Genomic DNA, 26,563 nt, shown 5'->3' on the forward strand with positions numbered 1-26,563 from the left:
CTCATCACTGCTTCCACCAGACATCTACTGCTACAACCTGTAGAGATCACCCTAAATTTGTTCTTGAATCTAGGCATAATGGTCAGTCAAAGTCCCAACTGATTCCTTCTCAGCATATGGAGTTTATCGGAGCTCGTCTAAACATGCACTCTTGCGTAGCCTTTCTGCCTGTTCACATGTTGAACAAAATAAGGTTTCTAGTGAATTCGCTCCTCACGTCAGACAAAGTACAAGCTCACCAGGTGCTCCATACCTTAGGGTCCATGGCAGCAGTGATAACTTTGGTCCCTCTAGTGAGATATCACATGCGATTACCGCAATGGTTGCGAGCAAATCAGTGGTCCATTCTTCGTCACAAAATGAACCACCCAATATTTATCACCAGTCGCTGCAAAAAGGACCTGTCCTAGTGGATGGAAGAAGAGCAACTTCTTCTTGGCCACCCCTTTCTCCCTGCACAGCCCAAAGCCATATTTTCCACAGATGCTTCCCAGATGGGGTGGGGCATTATCTGGAACAGGCAGTCCAAGAGGTCAGTCTACATATCAGTGTCCTGGAGATGAGGGCGGTACTTGTGGTGATGTCCTTCATGGATGCATCTGCAGTCATAACAGCTGGGTTGTCCTGTCGTCAGGCAGCCCTTCAGTCGGCCGGATTCCAAAGTCCGGGTCCAGCTTCGGCTGATGTCGCACTTCACCCGACGTCATCTCTGTGGGTCTTCGGGTATAAAGGCATCAGCCGACGCCATTTTCCTCAGTCTTTCTTGACGCGTGGCGCCCAAAGCAGAAGCTGTTCGCAAGTGCCGGTCGGTCGGATCCAGAGATTATTTCTACCGAATACTACTTCGAAGACTTCTAAAGCTAAGTACCCCGTTGGGGACTCTTTCTTGCCTCAGCCGATGTCAGAAAAAGTTAATAATTGTTTAACCTGTGGGAAACAAATACCTCATAAAGATTTCCATTCTTACTGTCTGCCTTGTTTAGGCCCAGCCCACGTAGCAGCCTGTTCGGCCTGTGCTTCTTTCAACCGACGAACGCTTAGGCGTCGGTCGGAGTTTGCAGAACAGTTTTTCGGTTCTGACTTTGCTTACATTATGTCGTCGGAACCTCCGACTACACTCTGCCAAAACGCAAACAAAAAGACCGACACTCGCGGTCCGCGGTTTCGGCTGAAACCACGCTTAAGCAAACCGCGAGTGTCTCGGTTTCGGCCGCAACCCAGAAAACTGATCTAGGTACAGCCGAATCTCTACAGTTGAGGCCCCTGCTACAACTCTTGAATCGGCCTCTGAAACTTTACCCACTGACTTATCAGACACCATTCCCCTGGATGTCTCTACCCCAGCACGTGGTGCTGCTAGGCCTCCAGCAGCCATGTCCATTAAGGCCTTCGCCAGGGCTAAAGCAGCCAAGACTACCAAATCAGTGCCTGTTAAACCACCCTCAACCAGGCCCTCTTCTAGTTCTCAAATGCTTACTTTGGCAGAAGATTTAATTTCTTTAATTAGAGGATCTCAATCTCACCCAGACAGGGCCTCTCAGCCCCAGATAAGAGACCTAGGGCAGAGCCCTGAGACAGTGTCCTCTGATGATTCTGCTGATGAATCAGACATTACTGACCAGCCAGAGGCCCCTTTCTCCAATTTTGAAGATTCTGATGCTGAAGAATCCATTCCAGCTGCTTCCCCTCCAGAAGAATTCTCCTTTGGGGAAACCTTACATGCCATGCGAGAGCAGTTCCAATGGCAGCAGCAAGATTTTTCAGATTCCCGAAAAAGACTTAGAACCTTTCTACACCTTCCACAGCACAGGCCCTTAGCTATACCTCCTGTTCTCTCTGTGGTAGATGATGCTTTTAATGATGTCTGCTCTGCTCCAGATTCATTACCCCCAGCCCCTGCCAAACCAGACAGATTTTACAGGGTGCCAGATACTCATCACCACCTTTACAAGGCCCCCCTTGCAGACCCAGAAACTATATCTCAGGGTCCCAAGGCAGTAGCCGCGACCATAGCTAAAAACCCTACTCCTTCTGAAAGGGAAGCAAGGTCATTAGACAGATGGGGTAAAAAAGTATACACTTCAGCTACTCTCTCAGCTAGAGCTTTAAACTGCCAGTTTCACATGATACAATACCAAGAGTTTATGCTTGATCAGTTAACTAAAAAACTAACCACTGATGAATCTCTTGACAAGAAATATGTATTAGAAATGGTAAATAACATACAACAGGTTAGTAACCATTCTTTAAAATGTGGCTATGATGCACTGGAGGCTTCATTTAGATCAGCCATGACTGGCACAGTGATAAGAAGGCATGCATGGCTAAAGGAGCAAGCTCTACCGGATCATGTTAAAGCTAAATTGTTAGATGCTCCTATGGATAAGACAAGTTTGTTTGGTGCACCTGCCCAGCAGGTTATGAAGAAAATGGAAGAAAAGGCAAAATCAGTTCAAACTGTTAAAGATTTCCTGCAGGTTCAACCCCCAAGGTTTAGCAGGAACTGGCCTGCCAAAAATTGGTCCTTTCCTGACTCCACAAGATTTCAAAGGGGCAGGAATAGACGTTCCAGAGGCAGAAACCAACCCAGAGGAGGTGCCTACAGAGGACGACAGTGGCAAGGTAACAACAGAGGCACAGACACAGCCACTGCCACTACATCAACACAGCCACAGTGACTTACTCCTAAATCCGCCTACCAGGGAACAAATAGCAGCTCCACTAGGCGGAAGGTTAACCTTATTTGCAAAGAACTGGCACCACATAACAAAAGACAAGTGGATTCTACAAATTATACATCAAGGTTACCGATTCCACTTCCACACTATACCAGTCAAAAGAGGAATGCCAAATCTACCTCCAAATCAAAAAACAGAAGCTTTACAACAGATAATGGAGTTAGCAAACATGAGAGCTGTGGAAAAAGTGCCTACAGCAGAGCAAGGAAAGGGGTTCTACTCCAGACTATTCCTAGTTCCAAGAAAGGAAAACAGTTGGAGACCAATTCTCGACCTGTCCACCTTGAATACACATACATCATTGTCCCAAAATTCAAAATGCTGACCCTACAGCAACTTCTTCCCATGCTGGGCAAGGAGTGCTGGCTGGTAACTCTAGATCTCAAGGAGGCATACCTGCACGTCCCTATTCGACCAATCTGCAGAAGATACCCCAGATTTCTTGCAGGATCAGAGCACTATCAATTCTCAGCATTGCCTTTTGGCTTATCTACTGCGCCCAGAGTATTCGCAAAATGCCTGGCATCAGTAATCGCATACTGCAGACTACAGGGAATTCAAATTTACCCATACCTGGACGACTGCCTGCTACAAGGGACAACAAAAGTAAGTTGACAACAGATTTACAAAGGGTCATTTACTTGCTACAAGCACTGGGATACACAGTCAATCTACAAAAGTCAAGGCTGATACCATCCCAAACAAGGACATTCTTGGGAGCGGAATTGGACACAGTGAGACAAATGGCATTCCTAACTACAGAAAAACAAAAGAACTCCCTCTTTACTTTTTGGCACTAACAAAGCTGAACAAATTAACAGCAAGAAAGGTTCTGCAGGCCTTGGGTTTCATGGCATCATGCATAATTTTGGTCCCATTTGCCAGACTACATATGAGAAAACTACAGTGGTACCTACGGAATTTATGGTCCCAACACAGGCACAGCCTAGAAACAGAAATCCCACTAATTCCATGCTTAAAACAGGAGTTCCTATGGTGGGCCCAGGCATGCCGGTCCAACCCAGGCCTTCCCTTTCACAGATGTCAAGCAAGCCAGAGCATTACAACAGACGCTTCAGACCTAGGATGGGGGGCCCATATGCTGGACAAATGCGTACAAGGATTGTGGACTCAGGATCAACTTCACCTGCACATCAACCTAAAAGAAATGCTGGCTGTAAAACTGGCAATCCAAAAGTTCAGACCATTTCTCAAAGAGGGCCAGCTATTGATAAGGACAGACAACACCACAGTCATGTGGTACATCAACAAACAGGGAGGCACTCATTCATACCCCCTATGCAGAATGACTTTGGAACTGTGGACCCTGGCACTCAGCTACAACATCCAGCTACAGGCAAGATTTGTACCAGGAAAAGAAAATACTCTAGCGGACATATTAAGCAGGACCACATCAGATGCTCACGAATGGCACCTGCACCCGCACATCTTCAGGACCATTTCAAAGAAGTGGGGAATGCCTCAGATAGATCTATTTGCATCACCTCACAATCACCAACTCAAAAAATTCTGCACAAGGACATTCCACCCACTAGCATGGAAAGTGGATTCGCTCTCCTTCAGCTGGAAAGGCCTAACAGCATATGCATTCCCACCTCTCCCCTTGATACACAAAGTACTTCTAAAAATCAAGGAAGAACATCCAAGGATAATCCTGATAGCTCCAAACTGGCCAAGACAACACTGGTACCCACTACTGAGGAGCTTGTCTTGGAACAATATGTGGCCAATACCCCTGATGCCTTTGATGCTAACTCAGAACAACTACAGCACCATACATCCAAACCTGAAAACCTTACAACTGACTGCATGGAACATCACATAGCAGCAGCTAATCAAGAACTTTCCCAAAGAGTTAAAGACATTATTCTTGAAGCACGCAGACCTTCAACAAGAAGGAACTACGCTGGAAAATGGAAAAGGTTTGTCATTTGGAGTTCTGAAAGAGGAAAAGATGTGTCTAACATAGATATGCCTAACATTCTGGAGTATCTGGCCGAACTTCTCCATTCAGGCCTGTCCTACTCCTCCATCAAGATACATGCATCAGCTATTTCAGCAGAATACAGCTTTGAACAACCTGTCTTCTCACCCGTTGCTCAGGCAGTTCCTCAGGGGAATCAAGAATGTAAAACCTCCGAGGAAACCACCATTACCAGCTTGGGACTTAAATTTCGTACTAGAAAAGCTGACACTTTCACCCTTTGAACCAGCAGCAACAGCAGAACTACAACACCTGTCATGGAAAACTGCTTTCCTACTGGCAATCACTTCAGCAAGGAGGGTTTCAGAACTACAGGCCTTAATGGCAGTGCAACCCTTCCTAATCTTCCACCAAGATAGGGTGTCCATGAGGACTAATCCAACCTTTATGCCTAAGGTGGTATCCAGAGTGTCTTTAAACCAGGCAATCCACTTACCTACCTTCTTCCCCAACCCACAAAACAGAGGGAAAGAATTCTGCACACCTTGGATGTGCATAGACAGCTACGCTACTACCTGGACAGGACAAAAAGCAGCAGAAAGTCTGACCAACTCTTTGTGGCCTATGCAACAGGAAGGGAAGGAAAAGCTATCTCCAAACAGACAATCTCCAAATGGATAGGAAATTGCATACGATTCTGTTACTCCTTCCATGGAAAACCAATTCCACAGAACATAAGACCTCATTCTACAAGGGCAACAGCCACTACCACAGCCTTCTTACGAGGAGTGGCTACCAAAGACATTATTGAGGCGGCTACTTGGACCTCCGTGCATACATTTGCCAAGCATTATAATTTGCCTCTATATTCAAGATCCCGAGCAGGGTTTGCCACTGCTGTACTGCAAGGGATCCTAAACACACCATAATCTACCTTTCCTCCTCCCCTAGTTGGCTATGGTACTCTACCCAGCTGTTATGACTGCAGATGCATCCATGAAGGACATAGTACAGTTTTGTACCTACCATAAATGTAGATGTCCGAACTGGATAGCATCTGCAGTCAGGATTACCCTCCTCCTTCCCTCTGAGGTACTCCTAGGGTGTTTACCCTCCTAATAGCTAGCTAATGGGGGGGAGTCTTCTATGGTGTATTTGTTTGTATATATGTACATACATGCTTGTTTTTGTGTTTACCTCTTTCCTTTTGGAAACATTGGCATCTATCCAAAATTTCAGCCTTCAAGAGGGCTTCTGGCATCTGGGGCAAGAAACACTGAGGAAAATGGCGTCGGCTGATGCCTTTATACCCGAAGACCCACAGAGATGACGTCGGGTGAAGTGCGACATCAGCCGAAGCCGGACCCGGACTTTGGAATCCGGCCGACTGAAGGGCTGCCTGACGACAGGACAACCCAGCTGTTATGACTGCAGATGCTATCCAGTTCGGACATCTACATTTATGGTAGGTACAAAACTGTACTTTGCAAGCATTTAATTCCGTGTTCCTTCAAGGAACAATTGCAATCCAATCAGACATGTCCGTAGTCTGGTACATCAACAAGCAAGGGGGAACCAGATCCTATCCCCTGTGTCGAGAAGCCATATGAGTGTGACAGTGGGCTATAGCCTCCAACCGCTATCTGATAGCAACACACATTCCTGGGAGTTCAAACGTAATAGTGGGCAAACTGAGCAGGTGCATTCTTTCTCATCATGAGTGGTCTCTCAATTCCATGATAGCAAAGAAAATTTTTTGTCTCTGTAGCCGGCCTTGCTGCAGTCTTTTTGTTTCACCCCAAAACAAGTGCAGAAGCTACTTTTCCCTAATCCCCGAGAGATGCTATTCCCGATTGGCCCCGAGTCTTCTCTATGCTTTTCCCCCTGTTTCCCTCTGATCCCACTCTTTCTAAAGAAAGCAGCCAGGTTGAGAAGCCAAGTAATTCTCATTGCACCCTACTGGCCTCGACAAATATGGTTTCCCTTCTTATGGCCTCATCTAGTTCACTGCCCATGGATTCTGGACCCAGTTCCAAACCTTCTGTCTCACCCTCCGGGACTGTTACATCCCAGTCTTCAAATCCTCAAGCAGACTGCTTGGTTCCTCCAGTTCCATTAGTCACCAGGCATGATATATCATCCCCAGTAAGAAAAATATTGCTAGCATCACATAAACCATCTACCAAGAAACTCTGCCTCAGTAAATGGAAGAGGTTTTCAATATGGGCTTGTGATAATGGTTTCGACCCTTTCTCAGCACCAGTAGGGAATGTGTTAGAATTTCTGGCAAGCCTCTTTACAAAAGGAGCTTCCGCATCTACTGTTAGTCGTTCTAGCTGCCATCTCTAACTTCCATAATGGCTTCGGAGACTTACCCGTAATCTCTCACAGACTATGTAGTCTTCATTAAGGGAACCATTCAATTAAAGCCTCCTTTTAAAGACCCTCTACCCCATGGGACCTAATTGTTGTTCTGCAATCACGGACTTTCATCTTTTGAACCAGCAGTTTCTTGTGATTTGAAGATTCTCTTGGAAGATACTTCTCCTTGTAGCTATGACCTCTGGAAGACGAGTATCCAAATTGCAAGCTTTATGTTCAAAGCCCCTCTACTTAATTTTCCATAAGGATAGAGTTACACTCTGGACCGATCCATCTTTCCTTCCAAAAATCAGACTGTAGATCTTACCCGTCTTCTTTCCAGATTTTACCAGTAAAGGAGAATACTGCCAACACTTATTAGACATGAACAGACATTTATGTTTTTACCTCAACAGAACTAAAGAATTCAGGAAATCTGAACAGATGTTTATTTCCTTTGTTGGCACATCCTTAGGAAAATCTTTTTCTAAAGTTGCCTTGTCAAGATGGCTTAGAGATTGTTTTTGTCATAAATTAAGATAATGCTATCTAAAACTATCATTGCCAGTAAAGACCCATTCTACCAGATCGATATACAATCTAAAACTATCACTGCCAGTAAAGACCCATTCTACCAGATCGATATACAATCTAAAACTATCACTGCCAGTAAAGACCCATTCTACCAGATCAATATCCACTTCAGCTGTTTTCCATTCAAGGGCTTCCCTGGATGAGATATGTGCAGCAGCCACATGGGCTAGTCCACATACCTTCATCACTCATTACAAATTGGATTTGGTCTCCAGGGGGAGAGCTGCCTTTGGTTCTATGGTTCTTAGGAATATTCTTCCATAGGGCCCCCCAAGTGATCTAAATTAGCTGGGGACTGGATGAAGATTGACAACATAGGATAAAGAAGTTATGTCTTACAATAACGTTCCACCTGTGTTGTCGATCTTCATCTGTTCTTGACATCCCCCCCTCCTTCCCCCTGCTGGGACTCCTGAAGGAGCAATCTTTGTCCTGGGTTTTTCAGTTAGGATGTTCTTGGACATAACTTCTTCATAGCAGTTGCGTTCCTCTCTTCATGTATATATGTATATTTCCTTCTATAAGATTGCAAACTCAGTCTGAGGTAGTGTACACAGGGGCATTATGGGTAGACTTGTACCACAAGAGTTTTTTGACTGGCATGAGCTATATAGTGGACATCTGTGTCAGTCAAGAACAGATGAAGATCGGCAACACAGATATAACGTTATGGTAAGACATAACTTCTTTTTTTGAAATGTTTGGACATAATTTGATCCTCTCAAAAGGCTTAGGCTCTGCCCATTGGAAAATGCAGAGCAAACTTCCTTGGCTCCACTGGAGTGAATAAGGCACAAGCATTTAACAAAGTTGTTCTAGATTGTGGGCATTGACAATTGGGAAAACTGGGGTATGAATGGCTAGGCTTAAAAAGGTTTTGGGACTGTTAGCCTAGTAACCTCATATGAAAAAGAAACCAAAGTAGCACAAAAATTCACTGCTTGTACACTCATCTGATTTTATCTGTAATCCTCCCATTTTCAGTCTTTTAAAGTCAAGTTTCGGCCTTTTCATTAATTCTTCATCAGTGTCAGCCACTGAGTCTTGTATCGACTTTCCCAGACTGTCACCCAGATATTTGATATCGGAAGCTTCCACAGGATCCCTTGCTTTTGTTTCAGTCTTCGTATTGGTTCATAATTTGGCACTGTACTAGTTGTACTTTGTTTGAAATCATATAGTCCATAAATATTAATGCCCTGTCCTGCTCTAGTTTTGTCAGATATATCAATGCTGACTTTTTCCGAGGAACCCCTTGACCCCCCTCATAATAACCACCGTGCCAAGAAATGTATAGTTATCCCCTATGGGGAAAAACATGTATCCATAAATTACCACATAAGTGGCAGTACACTAAATACCGAAAGTGTGATAAGAGACTTAGGGACACGGGTGGACAGTGGTCTCACCTTCAATAACCGCATCGCCACAACAGTCAGGCAATCCTTCTATGTGGCACACCTCCTCACTAAGGGCTTTTCATCCAGGAAAAAGGAGGTCATTGTCCCACTGTACTCATCCCTCATTAGACCCATTATAGAATACAACCCCCCATTTGGTATGTACCTCTCAAGACATCTGCAACAACTTGAAAGGCCACAGAAATACCTCACTAAAAGAATCACAGGCCTAAAGCAGATGCCTTATGCTGACCACCTTAAAAAACTCCAGCTATACTCTGTCGCATATCGTCTACTCAGAGGTGATCTCTGCTTAACATACAAGACCATCCAGAGCTGTTGGACATGCTAAATTTAAAAAAATCCCAATCCCTCAGAGCCACATGCTCCAGGGATCTAAATATAAACCTTGTCATCACAATAAACAATACATACTGGAGGGATAGGTTCCTGTCCCAGAGACTCCCCAGACTCTGGAATAGACTGCTCATACATGTCAAGCAGAGCGCCTCTTTGGCCCACTTCAAAAGGGACCTTGATGATTGGATGGGAAAAAGGAAATTCACCCCGGGAATCACGTTAGTCGCCTTGCTAGACAGGGGTCCAGGGAAGTAAATAGTGTGGGAAGAAATAGGTAGAGAATTGTTATGGCTAGGCTTGTGTAGGCCCTAGGACTGATAGCCTAGTACCACCCTATGAATCATCACATGAAAATGGAGATCGATCCAACTATGCAATTCAAAAAAGAGATTGATTTGTTTTTACAATCTGCATTGGAGGAGGGTATAATCACGCCCAAAACTGTTCAACATTTACAGGTCAGGGAACCAGATAGACAAATTTTGTATTTACTACCAAAAATACATAAATCCCTTACACATCCACCAGGCAGGCCTATAGTCTCTGGTCATGGTTCCCTTACAGAACCATTGTCTGCTTTTTCACCCAATTTCTCAAACCACTATTGCCCTGGTTAGAGCAAGAATTCAGGACACCACAATTTTGCAAATTATCGAGGACTGCCAATTAGAGCCCCATTGGATAATGTGTGCTTGGATGTAAAATCTCTACACCAGTATTCCGCATTGGGCTGGGCTTCAGGCTGTTGAATATTGGCTTGCTAAAGCGAATTGTATTCTCCGGTTTCAATACTTTGCTTATTTGTCTAACAGAACATGTTTTGACCAAAATGTGTTCTATTTCCAGGGTGATTGTTACTGGCAACTACAAGGTACGGCGATGGGGCTTCTTTCGCCCCATCTATGATCTTTCATGGCCTACCTTGAGGAATGCCTGATTTACAATCCTTTACACAATTTATACCTGGTGGAAATAGACATATGGAGGAGATATTTAGATGATTGTTGGATGGTGTGGCGCGGATACTGACTATCTTCAGGAGTTTCTGGAACATTTGAATAACAATATTTGGGGATCAATTTTCCATCACATTTCACAGGAGATCATAACATTTTTGGATGTCACTGTATATACAACAGTGACAACACACTTAATACCAAAATTTATCGGAAATATACCCAGTTTAACACCTTGTTACATGCTAACAGCATGCATCCACGTCACACCATCCGGAACATCCCTAAATCTCAATATCTGAGAATTCGGAGAATTAATTCCTGTTCACAGGATTACACAGCAGCCAAAGCCGATTTACAAACAAGATTCTTGGACCGGGGCTATTGTACTTCTGACATTGAATTAGCCAGGACCTATTCGGACAACCAGGAAAGAAAGACATTGTTGGAATACAGGGATAAGTGCCAAAATACTAATAGCTCTAAAATTAGACTGATTACCACACTAGGCAAAAATCATCAAACAGTTAGGCAAGCGGTTAACCAAAATTGGAACATCTTATTAGCAAATGATTTTTTGAGGGGGATTTTAGACAATCAGTGCTCATTCTCATTTAGACGTGGCAAAACGTTGGGCACCCTGTTTTCCCACTATAAACATAAAGAAAGTGGGGCAGCTAAATACAAACAACTTACTATAATGGGGGATGAGTTACTGGGAACATTTAGATGTGGACACTGTGTATCTTGTGCTCAAGTCAACCAGCTTAAACAATTTACGAGCTCCAACACTAGTAAAGTGTATGATATTAAGGTTTTTGGCAATTGTTCCACTAGCTGGGTTATATATTTGGCTACATGCCAATGCAAGTCGTTCTATGTTGGTAAGACTTCACGTTCACTACGCATTAGAATTGGGGAACATCGTAGCGATATTCGCAATCACAAGACATCCAATGCACTATACTTACATACAGTCAAACATCCCAGTGCCCAGTTTATGTTTACCATCATAGACAAAATTACAGGTAATAGGCAAAACCAAACAGGATGGCAAGGTATTTTAAGCCACAAAGAAAGATACTGGATTACACATTTAGGAGCCCTCTTTCCTCCTGGTCTCAATGACCATTTATAATTTACATCAATATTAATGACACATCAGTTCAAAATGTGGCATTTAGTCACTTATCTTCACAACTAATATAAGATTATATTACCATTATGTTGACAAACAGTATGTCAGAACTGGTTTCAGGCTATTTTTTAATAAGCATGATCTATTGTCTGCATTTCTTGTGTATTGTAATATATATTCGAATCAATAGTGTCATGTGGCTTTAAATCAGACTCAGGAGCCATATGTGAATGTCCTTTTTCTATTGGCTGATCACAGTATTTAAACTGACGTTGGTAATGGATTCACAAACTATTTTCACTCACTGATGAAGGCTGGTGCCGAAACTAGTATGAGTTTTTGAATTTGAACATGTTTGTCCGCTTTTTTGCCTCTTATTAAATGGTGGAACTATCTTGCTGGCTTTTTTGTGTTTTCTTGTATCGACTTTCCCAGACTATCACCCAGATATTTGATATCGGAAGCTTCCACAGGATCCCTTACTTTTGTTTCAGTCTTCGTATTGGTTCATAATTTGGCACTGTACTAGTTGTACTTTGTTTGAAATCATATAGTCCATAAATATTAATGCCCTGTCCTGCTCTAGTTTTGTCAGATATATCAATGCTGACTTTTTCCGAGGAACCCCTTGACCCCCCTCATAATAACCACCGTGCCAAGAAATGTATAGTCATCCCCTATGGGGAAAAACATGTATCCATAAATTACCACATAAGCGGCAGTACACTAAACACCGAAAGTGTGATAAGAGACTTAGGGACACAGGTGGACAGTGGTCTCACCTTCAATAACCGCATCGCTACAACAGTCAGGCAATCCTTCTATGTGGCACACCTCCTCACTAAGGGCTTTTCATCCAGGAAAAAGGAGGTCATTGTCCCACTGTACTCATCCCTCATTAGACCCATTATAGAATACAACCCCCCATTTGGTATGTACCTCTCAAGACATCTGCAACAACTTGAAAGGCCACAGAAATACCTCACTAAAAGAATCACAGGCCTAAAGCAGATGCCTTATGCTGACCGCCTTAAAAAACTCCAGCTATACTCTTGTCGCATATAGTCTACTCAGAGGTGCTCTCTACTTAACATACAAGGCCATCCAGAGCTGTTGGACATGCTAAATTTAAAAAAATCCCAATCCATCATAGCCACATGCTCCAGGGATCTAAATCTAAACCTTGTCATCACAATAAACAAAACATACTGGAGGGATAGGTTCCTGACCCAGAAACTCCCCAGACTCTGGAATAGACTGCTCATACATGTCAAGCAGAGTGCCTCTTTGGCCCACTTCAAAAGGGACCTTGACGATTGGATGGGAAAAAGGAAATTCACCCAGGGAATCACGTTAGTCGCCTTGCTAGACAGGGGTCCAGGGAAGTAAATAGTGTGGGAAGAAATAGGTAGAAAATTGTTATGGCTAGGCTTGTGTAGGCCCTAGGACTGATAGCCTAGTACCACCCTATGAATCTGTTATAGATCAGTGCACCTTCTGTTGTAAGGGGATACATACTTTGATTAAAGGAGAACTACTCCCATGTGCATTACCTCCTAAACAGATTATGCTGCCGTCCTCATCCATTTACTCTTCAGTGTTTTATGTTCAGTTTCATCAAAGTGTGTCTTCTGTAGTGCCACATTCCAAGGTCATGATAATTTCATTTATGTTGTTGCTCTGTTTTCTTAGCTGGGGTTGTCAGTCCTTTACCATTCCAAATAATTAGTTTCATGCAATACATAAACTGTATCCCATTTTTGCCTGCCCATTCTAAGTACCCTCACTTTCTCCATGGAGGTCCACCAGTTTTGACTGCTCAAAATGCAAATCTCCGTGTACAGTGTTTGCTCTAAATTAGACATCAGAGCAGACAACTATAAATTACACTTTGCAGACATTTCATGCATGTCAAACCCAGTCCACTTGCTTACAGTACTTAATGTACTTTTATTTTCTCTCTTCAAGTCCATGACTTTATCTCACACCAGGCATAGTTCTTTTTACCCAACACATCATCAGTTCTGCATCTGAATTATTTTCTTACAAGATTTTTTCAGGTATTACCATTGTCCCTCCTCCCCCCTCCCCCCATTCACTCCTCCTCTTTAATTATGACAGTGAAATGCAGGCTTTAATAAAGATAATCAAACTTTTCAGTGTCTGCTCTAACCTCGCATAGAGAACCTATGCAGTTTGAAGAAACTGTCTACCTTATAAGATTTGTACAGATGGCACAAAGTAAAACTCCAGATGCTCATTTGCACAATGAGTCACTGTGTCGTTTATTTCATTTGAACAGCTAAGACCATCATTTCTTTGTATTCTAAGAACATGTTGAATTACCTGTACAGTTCAGTACTTAACATGAATTAATTCAGTTGCTATCATACAAAGAACATTAATATTAGTCTTCTGTTTAAATCTGCAGTTAAACTTAGAATTGCAGTTAGTCACTTGATACTAGTCTGAAAATGCATATGAAGTTGTGCTTGGGGGATAGAAAACCAAGTACATTTCTAAACTTGTACATTGTTTGATATTCAACGTGTTACCCTGCTGCAGTCATCACACTTGGGTTATCCTGTCGTCAGGTGGTCCCGCAGTCGGCCGGGATTCCAAAGTCTTGGTCCGGTGTCAGTTGCTGTCACCTCTTCCCTGACGTCAGTGCGCCAGGGGTATATATAATGCAACCAACGCCATTTTCTTCAGTCTTTCTTGCCGCGCGGTGCCCAAAGCAGAAGCAGTTCGCAAGTGCCAGTCGGCCGACTCTTGAGATTTTCGAATTCAAATTTCAGACCGAAGTCTTCTATAAAGCTAAGTACCCCATTGGGGAAACTTTTCTTGCCTCAGACCGATGTGAGAAAAAGTTAACAATTGTATTTCTTGCGGGAAGCAAATACCTCATAAGGATTTTCATTCTTATTGCATACCTTGCCTAGGCCCAGACCACAACGTCACTACTTGTTGGTTTTGTGCTAGGTTTAATAAGCGTACTGTTAAAAGGCGCTTTGATTTTGCACGACACTACTTCGGTAGGAAATTCAACTACACCATGCCGTCGGAGCAGCCGACTACCGGCATGCACAAAAAACGCAGGGATAAGGACAGACAGCCCAGACCTAAGCCAGATTCCGTGGCCTCGGCCGATCCGGTCTCGGTTCTCCGGTCCTCAGTGAGGCTCCAACGCAGCCCCTGACTGCCACAGGTCTGGAACCTGAGACCGCTACGGAAATTTTGACGGAATGTACCAGGTCGACGCAGCCTTTTACTTCAGGCCCTTCCGGTGACTTTGCTACAAAAGACGTTGGTGCTACAGAAACGCCATCGGCTTCTGAAGGCGTTCTCAGACCGACGACACTCACCATTAAAATGTTTTCCAAGTCGAAGACCCCTTCTAAACCTAAAAGGACTGCACTTCAGTCTCCTGTTCAAGGCCCCATGCCTAAGAAACAGATGTTCAAAATGGCTGAAGATTTGATTTCCTTAATCAGGGATTCCCAGCTTCCTCCTGACAAAAGGCTTAGACAGGAGGAAGATTATGCATCCTGTGAGCAAATGTCCATTTCTTCAGACTCCTCTGAGGACCAAGACTACTCCATCTCTCCTTATGAAGATTCTGATGCTGAGAACTCTATTCCCTCAGCGTCTCCTCCTGAAGACTACTCCTTTGGGGAAACTTTACACACTATGAGGGAACATTTTCACTGGGAAGGTCAGGACTACTCTGACTCAAAGAAAAGGCTCAGAGAGTTTCTTTTACTCCCCCAACACAGACCATTTGCCATCCCGCCAGTTTTGGACATTGTGGATGATGTCTATTTAGAATCCAGTTTCAACCCAGACTCTCTACCTCCTGCTCCGGCTAAGCCCGACAGATACTATAGAGTGCCTGATTCCCACAAATTTCTTTACAAAAGCCCTGTAGCTGACCCAGAGACTATCTCGCAGGGTCCCAAGGGGGTTAAGGCTTCTATGGCTAAAAACCCAGTACCTTCAGAGAGGAATTCCAGAGCACTAGACAGGTGGGGGAAAAAGGTTTACACCTCATCTACACTAGCTATGAGGGCACTGAATTGTCAATTTCACATGCTTAAGTATCAGCAATTTCTAATCTCTCAGTTAAAGCAAAGAATAACCTCTCTCCCTCAGCAATCTGAATTGAAAGAAGTACAGGATCTGTTGCACGCCACTGAGCAGGTGGGCAAACATACCTTACAATGTGGGTTTGATTCTTTGGAGGCCTCCTGCAGAGCAGCTGTCACTGGGTCTGTTATACGTAGGCATGCTTGGTTAAAAGAACAAACTCTGCCTGATCATGTTAAAGCAAAACTACTGGATGCTCGCTTACAGCAGGATGTTCTTTTTGGAGTTAAAGCAGAAGAAGTTTTAAAGAAAATGGAAGATGAGGCAAAATCTATGCAGACAGTCAAAGATTTCCTACAAGTACAACCCCCTCGCTTCAGCAGAAACTGGCCAACAAAAAATTGGTCCTTTCCAGCCACTGACAGACCACAGAGGGGTAAATACAGATGCCCAAGGGGCAGAGGACAACCACAAGCCCAATATAAACCTCGCCAGTGGGGCTCTACAACACAGAAGGGAGAGGACAGGTCTCAAACCATCAGAAGGCAAACTCAATGACTTGCACCTCATCCATCCAAGCAATACTCTCTTGGCAGGCCCCTTGGGGGGAAAACTTGCACTTTTTGCAGACAACTGGCACATTGTCACAAATGGGTCCTAGACATAATTTTATGAGGATACAGATTCCACTTTCACACCTTGCCAATGAAAAGAGGAATGCCAAACCTGACACAAAATCAATGGGCAGAGGCACAAAAGCGAATTACAGCTCTCATGGACATGAGAGCCATTCAACTGGTACCTACTCGAGAGCAAGGCCAAGGATTTTACTCAAGACTCTTTCTAGTGCCCAGAAAGGACAATGCCTGGAGATCAATTCTGGACCTTTCAATTCTAAACACTTACTTACAAGTACCCAAATTCAAGATGCTAACACTACAGCAGCTACTTCCCATGTTGGGCAAGGAAGCATGGCTTGTAACGTTGGACCTCAAGGAGGCATACCTGCATGTCCCTATCAGACAAAGTTGCAGAAGATACCTCCATTTCATTGCAGGTTCAACCCATTACCAATTCTCTGCACTGCCCTTTGGCATATCTACTGCGCCCAGAGTTTTCACAAAATGCCTGGCACCAGTAATTGCATACTGCAGACAAAGAGGAATTCAGATATATCCATACCTGGACGACTGCCTCATCCAAGCAGAAAGCAAAGACATTTTCTTACATCATCTGGCCTTTGTAAAGCAGCTACTAAACTGCCTGGGGTACACAGTAAACGAAAAGAAGTCAAAACTAGTACCCTCACAACAAATGACATTCCTGGGTGCCAGCTTGAATACAACGGCCCAGAAGGCTTATCTTACGCCAGACAAGCAACTACAACTGACTCAATATTTCAAGACAATGGCAACAAAGACCCAATTAACTGCAAGAAAAATTCTGCAGGCTTTGGGCTTCATGGCATCTTGCATACTAATAATACCATTTGCAAAACTGCATATGAGGAAATTATAGTGGTACCTAAAAAGCGTATGGTCTCAACACAGCTACAGCTTGGACACAATGATAGCTCTCATTCCCTGCCTACAACAGGAATTTCTGTAGTGGTCACAGGCAACAAGGGTCAGCCTTTCACCTTGCCCCTAGCCAGGCAAACTATCACAACAGACGCTTCAGACTACGCCTGGGGGGGCACACATGGCAGGACAATGCATTCAAGGCCTATGGACTGCAGATCAAAGAAATCTGCACATAAATCAAAAAGAGATGCTAGCTGTACAGAAAGCTCTGACAGCCTTCAAGGATCTATTACATCCAGGACAACTTGCAATAAAGACGGACAACACCACAGTAATGTGGTACATAAACAAGGGGGTACACATTCTTACCCTCTATGCAGGCAAACAATGACCTTATGGAACACTGCTCTGGTCTACCAAGTCCAGTTACAAGTTCAATTCCTGCCAGGACAGAAGAACACATTGGCAGACGACCTCAGCAGAAACATCAAGGATTCCCCACAAGTGGAAACTAAATCCACAAATATTTGCAATGATAACTCAAAAATGGGGCCTTCCAGACATAGACCTGTTTGCCAGTCCTCAAAACTATCAAAATTTTGTACAAGGACATTTCACCATCAAGCTTGGAAAGTGGACGCTCTCTCTTTCATTTGGAAAAACCTGACAGTATATGCCTTCCCTCCATTGCCTCTCCTCACAAAGGTTCTTTTGAAAGTCAAAAAGGAGAGACCACGACTGATTCTCATAGCCCCAGACTGGCCACGTCAGCACTGGTATCCGCTATTGAAAAATATGGCCCACAGCCCACCATGGATATTGCCTCAAATCCCCCATTTTCTCACACAACAAAGCAATCATATTCTTCACACTCAGCTCAACACTTTAAACCTGGCTGCATGGCAAATCATCTAAACATCCAACCAGCTCCTCTTCCACAAGCAGTTCTGGATGTTGTTCTGGAAGCCACGAGGCCAAGCACCAGGAAGGCTTATTCGGACAAATGGAAAAGGTTTTGTGCCTGGAACCAAGCTAAAGGCCAGGACACATTTCAGCCTCACATGTCTCACATTCTACAGTATTTAACTGAGATGTTGCACAAAGGATTTTCCTCAATTAAAATCCTCTTCTAAGGTAGTTCCTCAGAGGGGCAAAGAACATAAGACCACCCAGGAGAGCTCCTACACCAACATGGGACCTCAATTTTGTTCTGGAAAAACTAACGCTACCTCCCTTTGAACCAGCTTTCTCTGCAGATCTTCAGTTCCTGTCATGGAAGACTGCCCTGCTCCTAGCAATAACTTCAGCTAGAAGAGTCTCAGAGCTACAGGCACTAATGGCAGTGGAACCTTTCCTCATTTTTCATCAAGACAGAGTTTCTCTACAAACTAATCCTTCCTTTATGCGTAAGGTGGTTTCCAGTGTAGCTTTAAAGCAAACCATCCACTTACCCACCTTCTTCCCCAATCCACAGAACAAAGGTGAGAGACTCCTGCATTCCTTGGACATTCACAGGCAGCTTTGTTACTATTTGGACAAAACTAAGGCTTTCAGAAAATCTGACCAGCTCTTTGTATCCTATGCTACAGCTTCTCAAGGGAAGGCTATATCAAAGCAAACCATTTCTAAATGGATAGGTCATTGCATACGTTACTGCTATACCCATCATGGGATACCAGTTCCTGCTACCATTAGATCCCATTCTACCAGGGCAACAGCTATCTCTACAGCCTTTCTCAGGGGGGTTCCAACCAAGGAAATTTTAGTAGCTGCTACTTGGAGTTCTGTACACACCTTTACCAAACACTATCACTTACCTCTTTACTCAAAGTCCAGGGCAGGCTTCGCCACTGCAGTTCTGCAGGGCCTTATAGCCTCCACTAACCCTCTATGATACCTCCCCCCTACCTTAGCTTTGGGATTCAACCCAAGTGTGATGACTGCAGCAGGGTAACACGATGAACATAGTACAGTTTTGTACCTACCATAAATGTAGATGTTCGAGTGTTCACCCTGCTGCAGTCGAGGTTACCCCCCTTCCATCCCATCTGATCTACTGGCTAAATCTCTTCTATGCCTTACTGATGTATTTGCTTATAGCTGAAGGGATTTTGTGTTTGTGCAGTGGTTACTCCTTTTGGAACTAATTCCTGACCACCTTTTTGGGGGCACCTGACATCTGGGGCAAGAAAAACTGAAGAAAATGGCGTCGGTTGCATTATATATACCCCTGGCGCACTGATGTCAGGGAAGAGGCGACAGCAACCGACGCCGGACCAAGACTTTGGAATTCCGGCCGACTGCGGGACCGCCTGTTGACAGGACAACCCAAGTGTGATGACTGCAGCAGGGTGAACACTCGAACATCTACATTTATGGTAGGTACAAAACTGTACTTTATAGCTATGTGAACATTCGATCCTGGAAGCATATATATATATATATATATATATATATATATATATATATATATATATATATATATACACACACACACTCACGTACGTTACTGTGATCTTCTCAAGTATCCATCTGCCAGCTCACATTTGTTTCACAAGGTATGACTGTAACTGTGAACAAGTGTTGCATCCAGGTTTCTCCTGTGTACATTTAAAAATAACATGCTGTATTAAACTAAAAATTCTTCAGTGGGATTCTAGACTTCCAATTTTGTAAATTAAGTACAAGAGTAACCCCATCAGCTGCCATGCGTGAGACAATTCCACTGTAAAATGTTTTGCACTTGTTCCTGAAGTTGTTGCATTGCATCTGTGAGGAAACCATACTTATCTGAAATAACAGCAAATAGGAGGCACTCATCTGCATTTTTGAGGGACCTCTCATATCCTAGGACTGCTTAAGAGGACATGTTACAAATAAAAAATTCTGCTTCACTGCCAGCAGTTGCACAAAGCATAAATTTTTCTTTAACTTCAACTGCTCAGACATAGACCTTGAAATAACTAAAGGAGTACTGTGCTATACACAGAGATCCACATTTTGCCTCAGTAATCTGCTTAGTGTGTGCTGCCAACAAATGCAGTTCTTTAGCTGACTTTCTGTGGTTATGTCCCACTGCAAATGATTCCACTTTTAGGCAGTTTACTACCTGCTCTTTTCTATAACTTGTGCACTACTAATATTTTCTGTCTCCTTTATCACTTGACATCACACTTGCACATGCTGCTTACACCAGTAAATCCTTGAGACCATGTCTTATGCAAAGACCCTTGAGCTGCATGCACATCACATTCATGTGACATTTTCATATGAAGTAAAAACTTTATTAGCTTAAGTATGCAAATTTGAAAGTTGTACTATATTTCATATAAGCCATAATTCCTGATGTTAGTTTGTATTTAAAGATGAAAAACTGATTTTGCCCATCTAGCCATCTTTTTTTCTTTATGTTGCTGTTGATCAACTTGTCAGTTTCCGATTGTCATGTGGTCCTGAGGTTTCATCAGCCTTTAGTCCTGTTACTTGCTTTTTTCATTAGTCGCTTGACTACTTTCTCTGTTAATTTTTGCTTAATGAACACAAACCTGCAGCCAGTTAAACACAAATGTTTCATGGGTGAGACCACAGTACACACATCACCTTAGAGTACACACCTGAAATAACCTGGATACATTTTGATGTGCGTTGCTTTATATCAGGCTACAACTCTATTATGGACAATTTATCCACAAAGAAGAAAAGAAGCAAAACTTTCCTTCCTTTTTGTCTGTCAACACACTACAGTGTGTTTGGTATATTTAAGTCAGTCTGTAATGGCACAGAAGATGCAGACCTGTAACGTGGGGCTTTCCTGATTATTATATCTGCTGTGGGAGGTTCTGTTAATTGCATGTTACAAGAAATGGCTTTTGCACAACTCAACTCAATATTGTGCTTTTTGTCTTCGTAATAGTGGCACGCGGTGCCCGAAGCAGAAGCAGTTCGCAAGTGCCGGTCGGTCAGCTCCTGTATTTTCAGTGCCGAAGTCATCTAAAAGCTAAGTACCCCGTTGGGGAACATTTATTCTTGCCTCAGCCGATGTCAGAACAAATTGAGAAAGTTAATAATTGTTTGTCTTGTGGTAAACAAATACCTCATAAGGACTTCCATTCTCTCTGCCTTCCTTGCCTGGGCCCAGACCACGACGTCTCAGCCTGTGCTTGCTTTAATAAGCGCACTCTCAGGCGCCGGGCAGAATTCGGCGAGGACTTTTTCGGTGAATCCTTTGCGTATATCATGCCGTCGGATCTACCGACAACCCAATCTGCTAAAAAACGCAAGGATCGGGACCGACATCCTCGGCCTGCGTCCACTACCGATGCTACTCCCAAATCCTCTGCTAGCGCCGGTCCCTCGAAGTGGTAAATCAACCGCTCCAGGCCGACGACACAGCGTTAACGACCTTCGGTCTCGGAGATCTCTCCGGTACGGTTGTGGATTTTCCTCCGAAACCAAGTTCTGGATCTACCCGACTCCATTCCTGTGGACAAGGTAACGCCTGCACGTGGGGCTGCTAGGTCTCCTGTTTCCATGTCCATCAAGGCCTTTGCACGTGCTAAGGCCGCCAGTCAGGCCAAGGCCCATCCTAAACATGCCCAGGCCCCTTCATCTGATAAGCAGATCATGTCTCTGGCTGCAGATCTTATTTCCCTTATCAGGGGGTCTCAGCCTCATCCGGATAGGGGTTCTCAGCCACCTGCAGAAAAAAGGCCTAGAACTGAGCAGGCGGATGACCTCTCCTCGGATGAAGCCTCTGGGGGTTCTGAGCATTCTGATTGCCCAAGAAGAACCCTTCCAGGCCTACGAGGACTCTGATGCTGAGGAATCAATTCCGTCTGCCTCCCCTCCAGAGGATTTCTCTTTTGGTGAAGTCCTGCATTCCATGAGGGAACATTTTCAATGGCAGGGTCAGGAATTCTCTGACTCCAGGAAAAGGCTTCGTACTTTCCTCAAGCTTCCCCAGCACAGACCCTTGTCTATCCCTCGAGTTATGGATGTTTTGGATGATGTTTACTCTAACTCCAGTGCCAACCCTGATTCTCTTCCTCCTGCTCCTGTCAAGCCGGACAGATATTACAGGGTCCCTGACACTCTCAAGCACCTTTTTAAGGCTCACTCTGTGGACCTAGAAACTATTTCACAGGGCCCCAAGGGAGTGGCTTCCTCCTCTGCCAAGAACCCACTGCCAGCTGACAGAGAAGCAAGGTCCCTGGAGAGATGGGGTAAAAAAGTATATACCTATTCTACCTTAGCCATGAGGTCTCTTAACTGCCTTTTTCACATGTTTTAGTACCAAGATTTTCTCCAGGATGATTTACAGAAAAAGTTAGCCTCTCCTGAGCCTATTGATAAAAAGGCACTGCAGGATCATATTCATAACACTCAGCAGGTTAATAGCCATTTTCTGCAGTGTGGTTATGATGCACTGGAAGCTTCATGTAGGGCAGCTATGACTGGGGCTGTAATACGTAGATATGCTTGGTTGAAGGATCAGTCTTTGCCTGACCATGTTAAAGTAAAGTTACTGGAGGCACCTTTGGAAAAACAAAAGCTTTTTGGTGCTACTGCACAAGATGTATTGAAATCCGTAGAGGAAAAAGCAAAGTCAGTACAGACAGTCAAGGATTTCCTTCAGGTTCAGCCACCCAGATTCAGCAGAAACTGGCCCTCCAAGAATTGGTCCTTCCCTGGCTCTGATAAGTTTCAAAGGGGAAAAAGCAGACGTGCCCGAGGTAGAGGGCAATACCGAGGATCTTACAGGGGACGCCAATGGCAACCTCCAAATCAAAGAAGTGGCGCAGACAATTCAGCTGCACCACAAGGACAATCACAATGACTTGACTTTCATCGCCTACAAAGGTTCAAAGAAAAGCACCTTTGGGCGGAAAATTAGCCTTATTCTCACAAAACTGGCATATCTTAACCAAGGACAATTGGATTCTGGATTTGATAGACAAAGGTTACAGATTCCACTTCCACATTACCAATAAAACAAGGCATGCCAAACCTGCCACATCATCAAAGGGCAGAGGCACTCACCCAAGTTTCCAAGCTATTAAGTATAAAAGCAATAGAAAGGGTTCCTCCTCAGGAACAAGGCCAGGGATTTTATTCAAGATTGTTCCTTGTTCCAAGAAAAGAAAGCAAGTGGAGACCCATACTGGACTTGTCAACTCTAAACACTTTCCTCATTGTGCCAAAGTTCAAAATGCTGACGTTGCAGCAACTTCTTCCCATGTTGGGCAAGGGGTCTTGGCTGGTCACTCTGGACCTCAAGGAGGCATACCTGCATGTCCCAGTCAGACAAAGCTGCAGAAGATACCTCAGATTTCTTGCAGGGACAGAGCATTATCAATTCTCAGCATTACCGTTTGGCTTATCTACTGCGCCCAGAGTGTTCACGAAATGCCTGGCATCAGTAGTGGCACACTGCAGACTGCAGGGGATTCACATATATCCCTACTTGGACGACTGTCTCATACAAGTAGACAACAAACAAACCTTAAAAGGGAATTTGGACTATGTCATGCACCTACTGCAGGCCTTGGGATACACAGTCAACATTCAGAAGTCAAACTTACTACCATCCCAACAAATTATATTCCTAGGAGCCAAACTGGACACGGAAAAACAAATGGCCTACCTCACAGAGGAAAAACAGCAGCATTTACCAAAGTACTTCAAAGGCCTAGCAAAGCTTTCCCAGCTGACTGCAAGGAAAATCCTGCAGGCCCTGGGTTTCATGGCATCTTGCATCCTTCTGATACCTTTGGCAAGACTTCATATGAGAAAGCTGCAATGGTATCTAAAAACTTATGGTCTCAACACAACAACAGCCTAGAGGACATTATCCCACTTATTCCATGTCTGCAGAAGGAATTTCTATGGTGGGCTCAAGCCAGTCAACTAAACGATGGCATGCCTTTCAACAGACCTCAAGCAGACCAAATGATAACAACAGACGCCTCAGACCATGGATGGGGGGCGCACATGGAGGGCAGATGCATTCAAGGTCTTTGGACGCCAAAGGAAAGACATCTGCACATAAACCAAAAGGAGATGTTGGCAGTGATACATGCCATCGAGACTTTTGAAAAAACACTAAAACAGGGACATTTGCTAATAAGGACAGACAACACTACTGTCATGTGGTACATAAACAAGCAGGGAGGCACTCATTCTTACCCCCTCTGCAGACTAACAATGCTTCTCTGGGAAAAATCCCTGAGCCTGAGGATACATTTACAATCCCAGTTTGTACTAGGCAAGGACAATGTACTGGCGGATAATCTGAGCTGAGATTTCATGGATCCACACGAATGGATGCTGCACCCTCACATTTTCTCTCAACTGGCAAGGACATGGGGAAGACCGGACGTAGATCTTTTTGCTTCCCACTTAAATCATCACCTGGAAAAGTTCTGCACAAGGACTCGCCACCCTCTAGCTTGGAAAACGGATGCTCTCTCCTTCAGCTGGAATTCTCTAAAAATTTATGCATTCCCTCCCCTGCCTCTGCTGACCAAGGTGATACTGAAGATCAAAGCAGAACAACCAACAGGCATCTTGATAGCTCCAGACTGGCCGAGGCAACACTGGTACCCATTGCTATTGACCATAACTCGGACCAAGCCATGGCCTCTGACCCTATGGCCCCTGCTCCTAACTCAACACAATTACAGGACTGTACATCAAGACCTGAAAACATTGCATCTGACAGCCTGGAGGCTACCATGACTTCAACACCAAACTCTCTTTCCAAATCTGTTCAAGAGATCTTGCTGGAAGCACGCAGACCTTCCACCAGAAAAACCTATTCAGCCAAGTGGAAGAGATTCAGTATCTGGAATGCCAGCAGGGTCAGGACACAGCATTACTGAGTATACCTCAAATATTAGAATACTTGGCAGAACTATTTCATACTGGACTCTCATACTCCTCAATAAAGATTCATGCCTCAGCAATCTCAGCAAAATACAGCTGTGACCCTCCAGTGTTTTCAAGATCCTCTGCTAAGACAGTTTCTAAGAGGGATAAAGAATATCAAACCTCCCAGAAAACAGCCAGTACCTGCATGGGACCTCAACTACATGTTGGAAAAACTAACTCTTCCTCCATTTGAGCCAGCAGCAACCTCAGAAATGCAATTTCTGTCATGGAAGACGGCCTTCTTATTGGCAGTCACCTCTGCAAGAAGGGTTTCGAGATACAGGCACTAATGGCAGTGCCCCCTTCCTCATTTTCATCAAGACAGAGTCTCTCTAAGAACCAATCCTACATTCATGCCAAAAGTAATTTCCAGGGTGTCTCTAAATCAAGCTATTCATCTACCTGCATTCTTCCCCAATCCTCAAAATAAGAGAGAAAAACTACTGCATACTTTGGACATACACAGACAATTACGCTACTACTTGGACAGAACTAAGGCCACCAGAAGGTCTGATCAGCTGTTTGTAGCCTATGCTGCTGGAGTACAAGGAAAAGCAATCTCCAAGCAAACAGTTTCAAAATGGATTGGACATTGCATCAGATTCTGCTACTCTTTCCATGGAAAAGGTGTGCCAGCCAATATCAGGCCACACTCTACCAGAGCTATAGCCACTTCCACAGCTTTCCTAAGAGGAGTGGCAACAAAGGACATTTTAGAAGCTGCTACATGGAGCTCCGTGCATACATTTACCAAGCACTACAACCTGCCCTTATACTCCAGATCCCGAGCAGGCTTTGCTTCGGCAGTCCTACAGGGGATTTTAGCTACACCATCCTTATCTTAGGTCCATCCACCCCCAGCTTGGCTATGGTACTCAACCCATATGTTATGACTGCAGTTGCATTCTTGAAGGACATAGTACAGTTTTGTACCTACCATAAATGTAGATGTCCGATAGATATGCAACTGCAGTCGGATTTTCCCACCCTCCTACCCCTCTGTATTCTTCTTTTTGGGTCCCTACCCCTCTTCCCTTCAGCTGGGGGTATCTCCTATGGTGTAGCTGTTTATTACTGTTGTGCATGTTTTGGATTATTTTATCCATTTACCAAATTTAGCCTTCCTAGGAGGGCACCTGGCATCTGGGGCAAGAAACACTGAAGAAGATGGCGTCGGCCAATGCCTTTATACTCCAGCCGTTGACGTCGGAGAGGAGGCGACACCAGCCGACGCCGGACCCAGACTTTGGAATTCGGCCGACCGAGGGCTGCCTGAGGCAGGACAACCCATATGTTATGACTGCAGTTGCATATCTATCGGACATCTACATTTATGGTAGGTACAAAACTGTACTTTGTAGGAAGGAGAGTGTCAGGATCTCATCTCTGCGTTGGTCCTGTTGCATGGACATTGAAGGCTAACATTATCAGCCCCAAACATGTTGCTTTATCTGGAAATTTGTGTTCAGAATGTGTCATTGTGGTAGATTTTTTTTTTTTCATTTTTATTGGAATCTGAAAATTGAGTGAGGC

General features: G+C 44.1%; 1 protein-coding gene across 1 annotated transcript in view; it reads left to right on the forward strand.

Moving 5' to 3' along the window:
- The window catches only part of SNRPB2 (small nuclear ribonucleoprotein polypeptide B2), a 536,801-nt gene that overhangs the window by 509,335 nt on the left and 903 nt on the right, over positions 1–26,563 (forward strand). The window lies entirely within an intron of this gene.

Source organism: Protopterus annectens, chromosome 1.part2 (genome assembly GCF_019279795.1).
Source record: "Protopterus annectens isolate FY-2018-M chromosome 1.part2, PAN1.0, whole genome shotgun sequence".
Taxonomy (NCBI): domain Eukaryota; kingdom Metazoa; phylum Chordata; order Ceratodontiformes; family Protopteridae; genus Protopterus; species Protopterus annectens.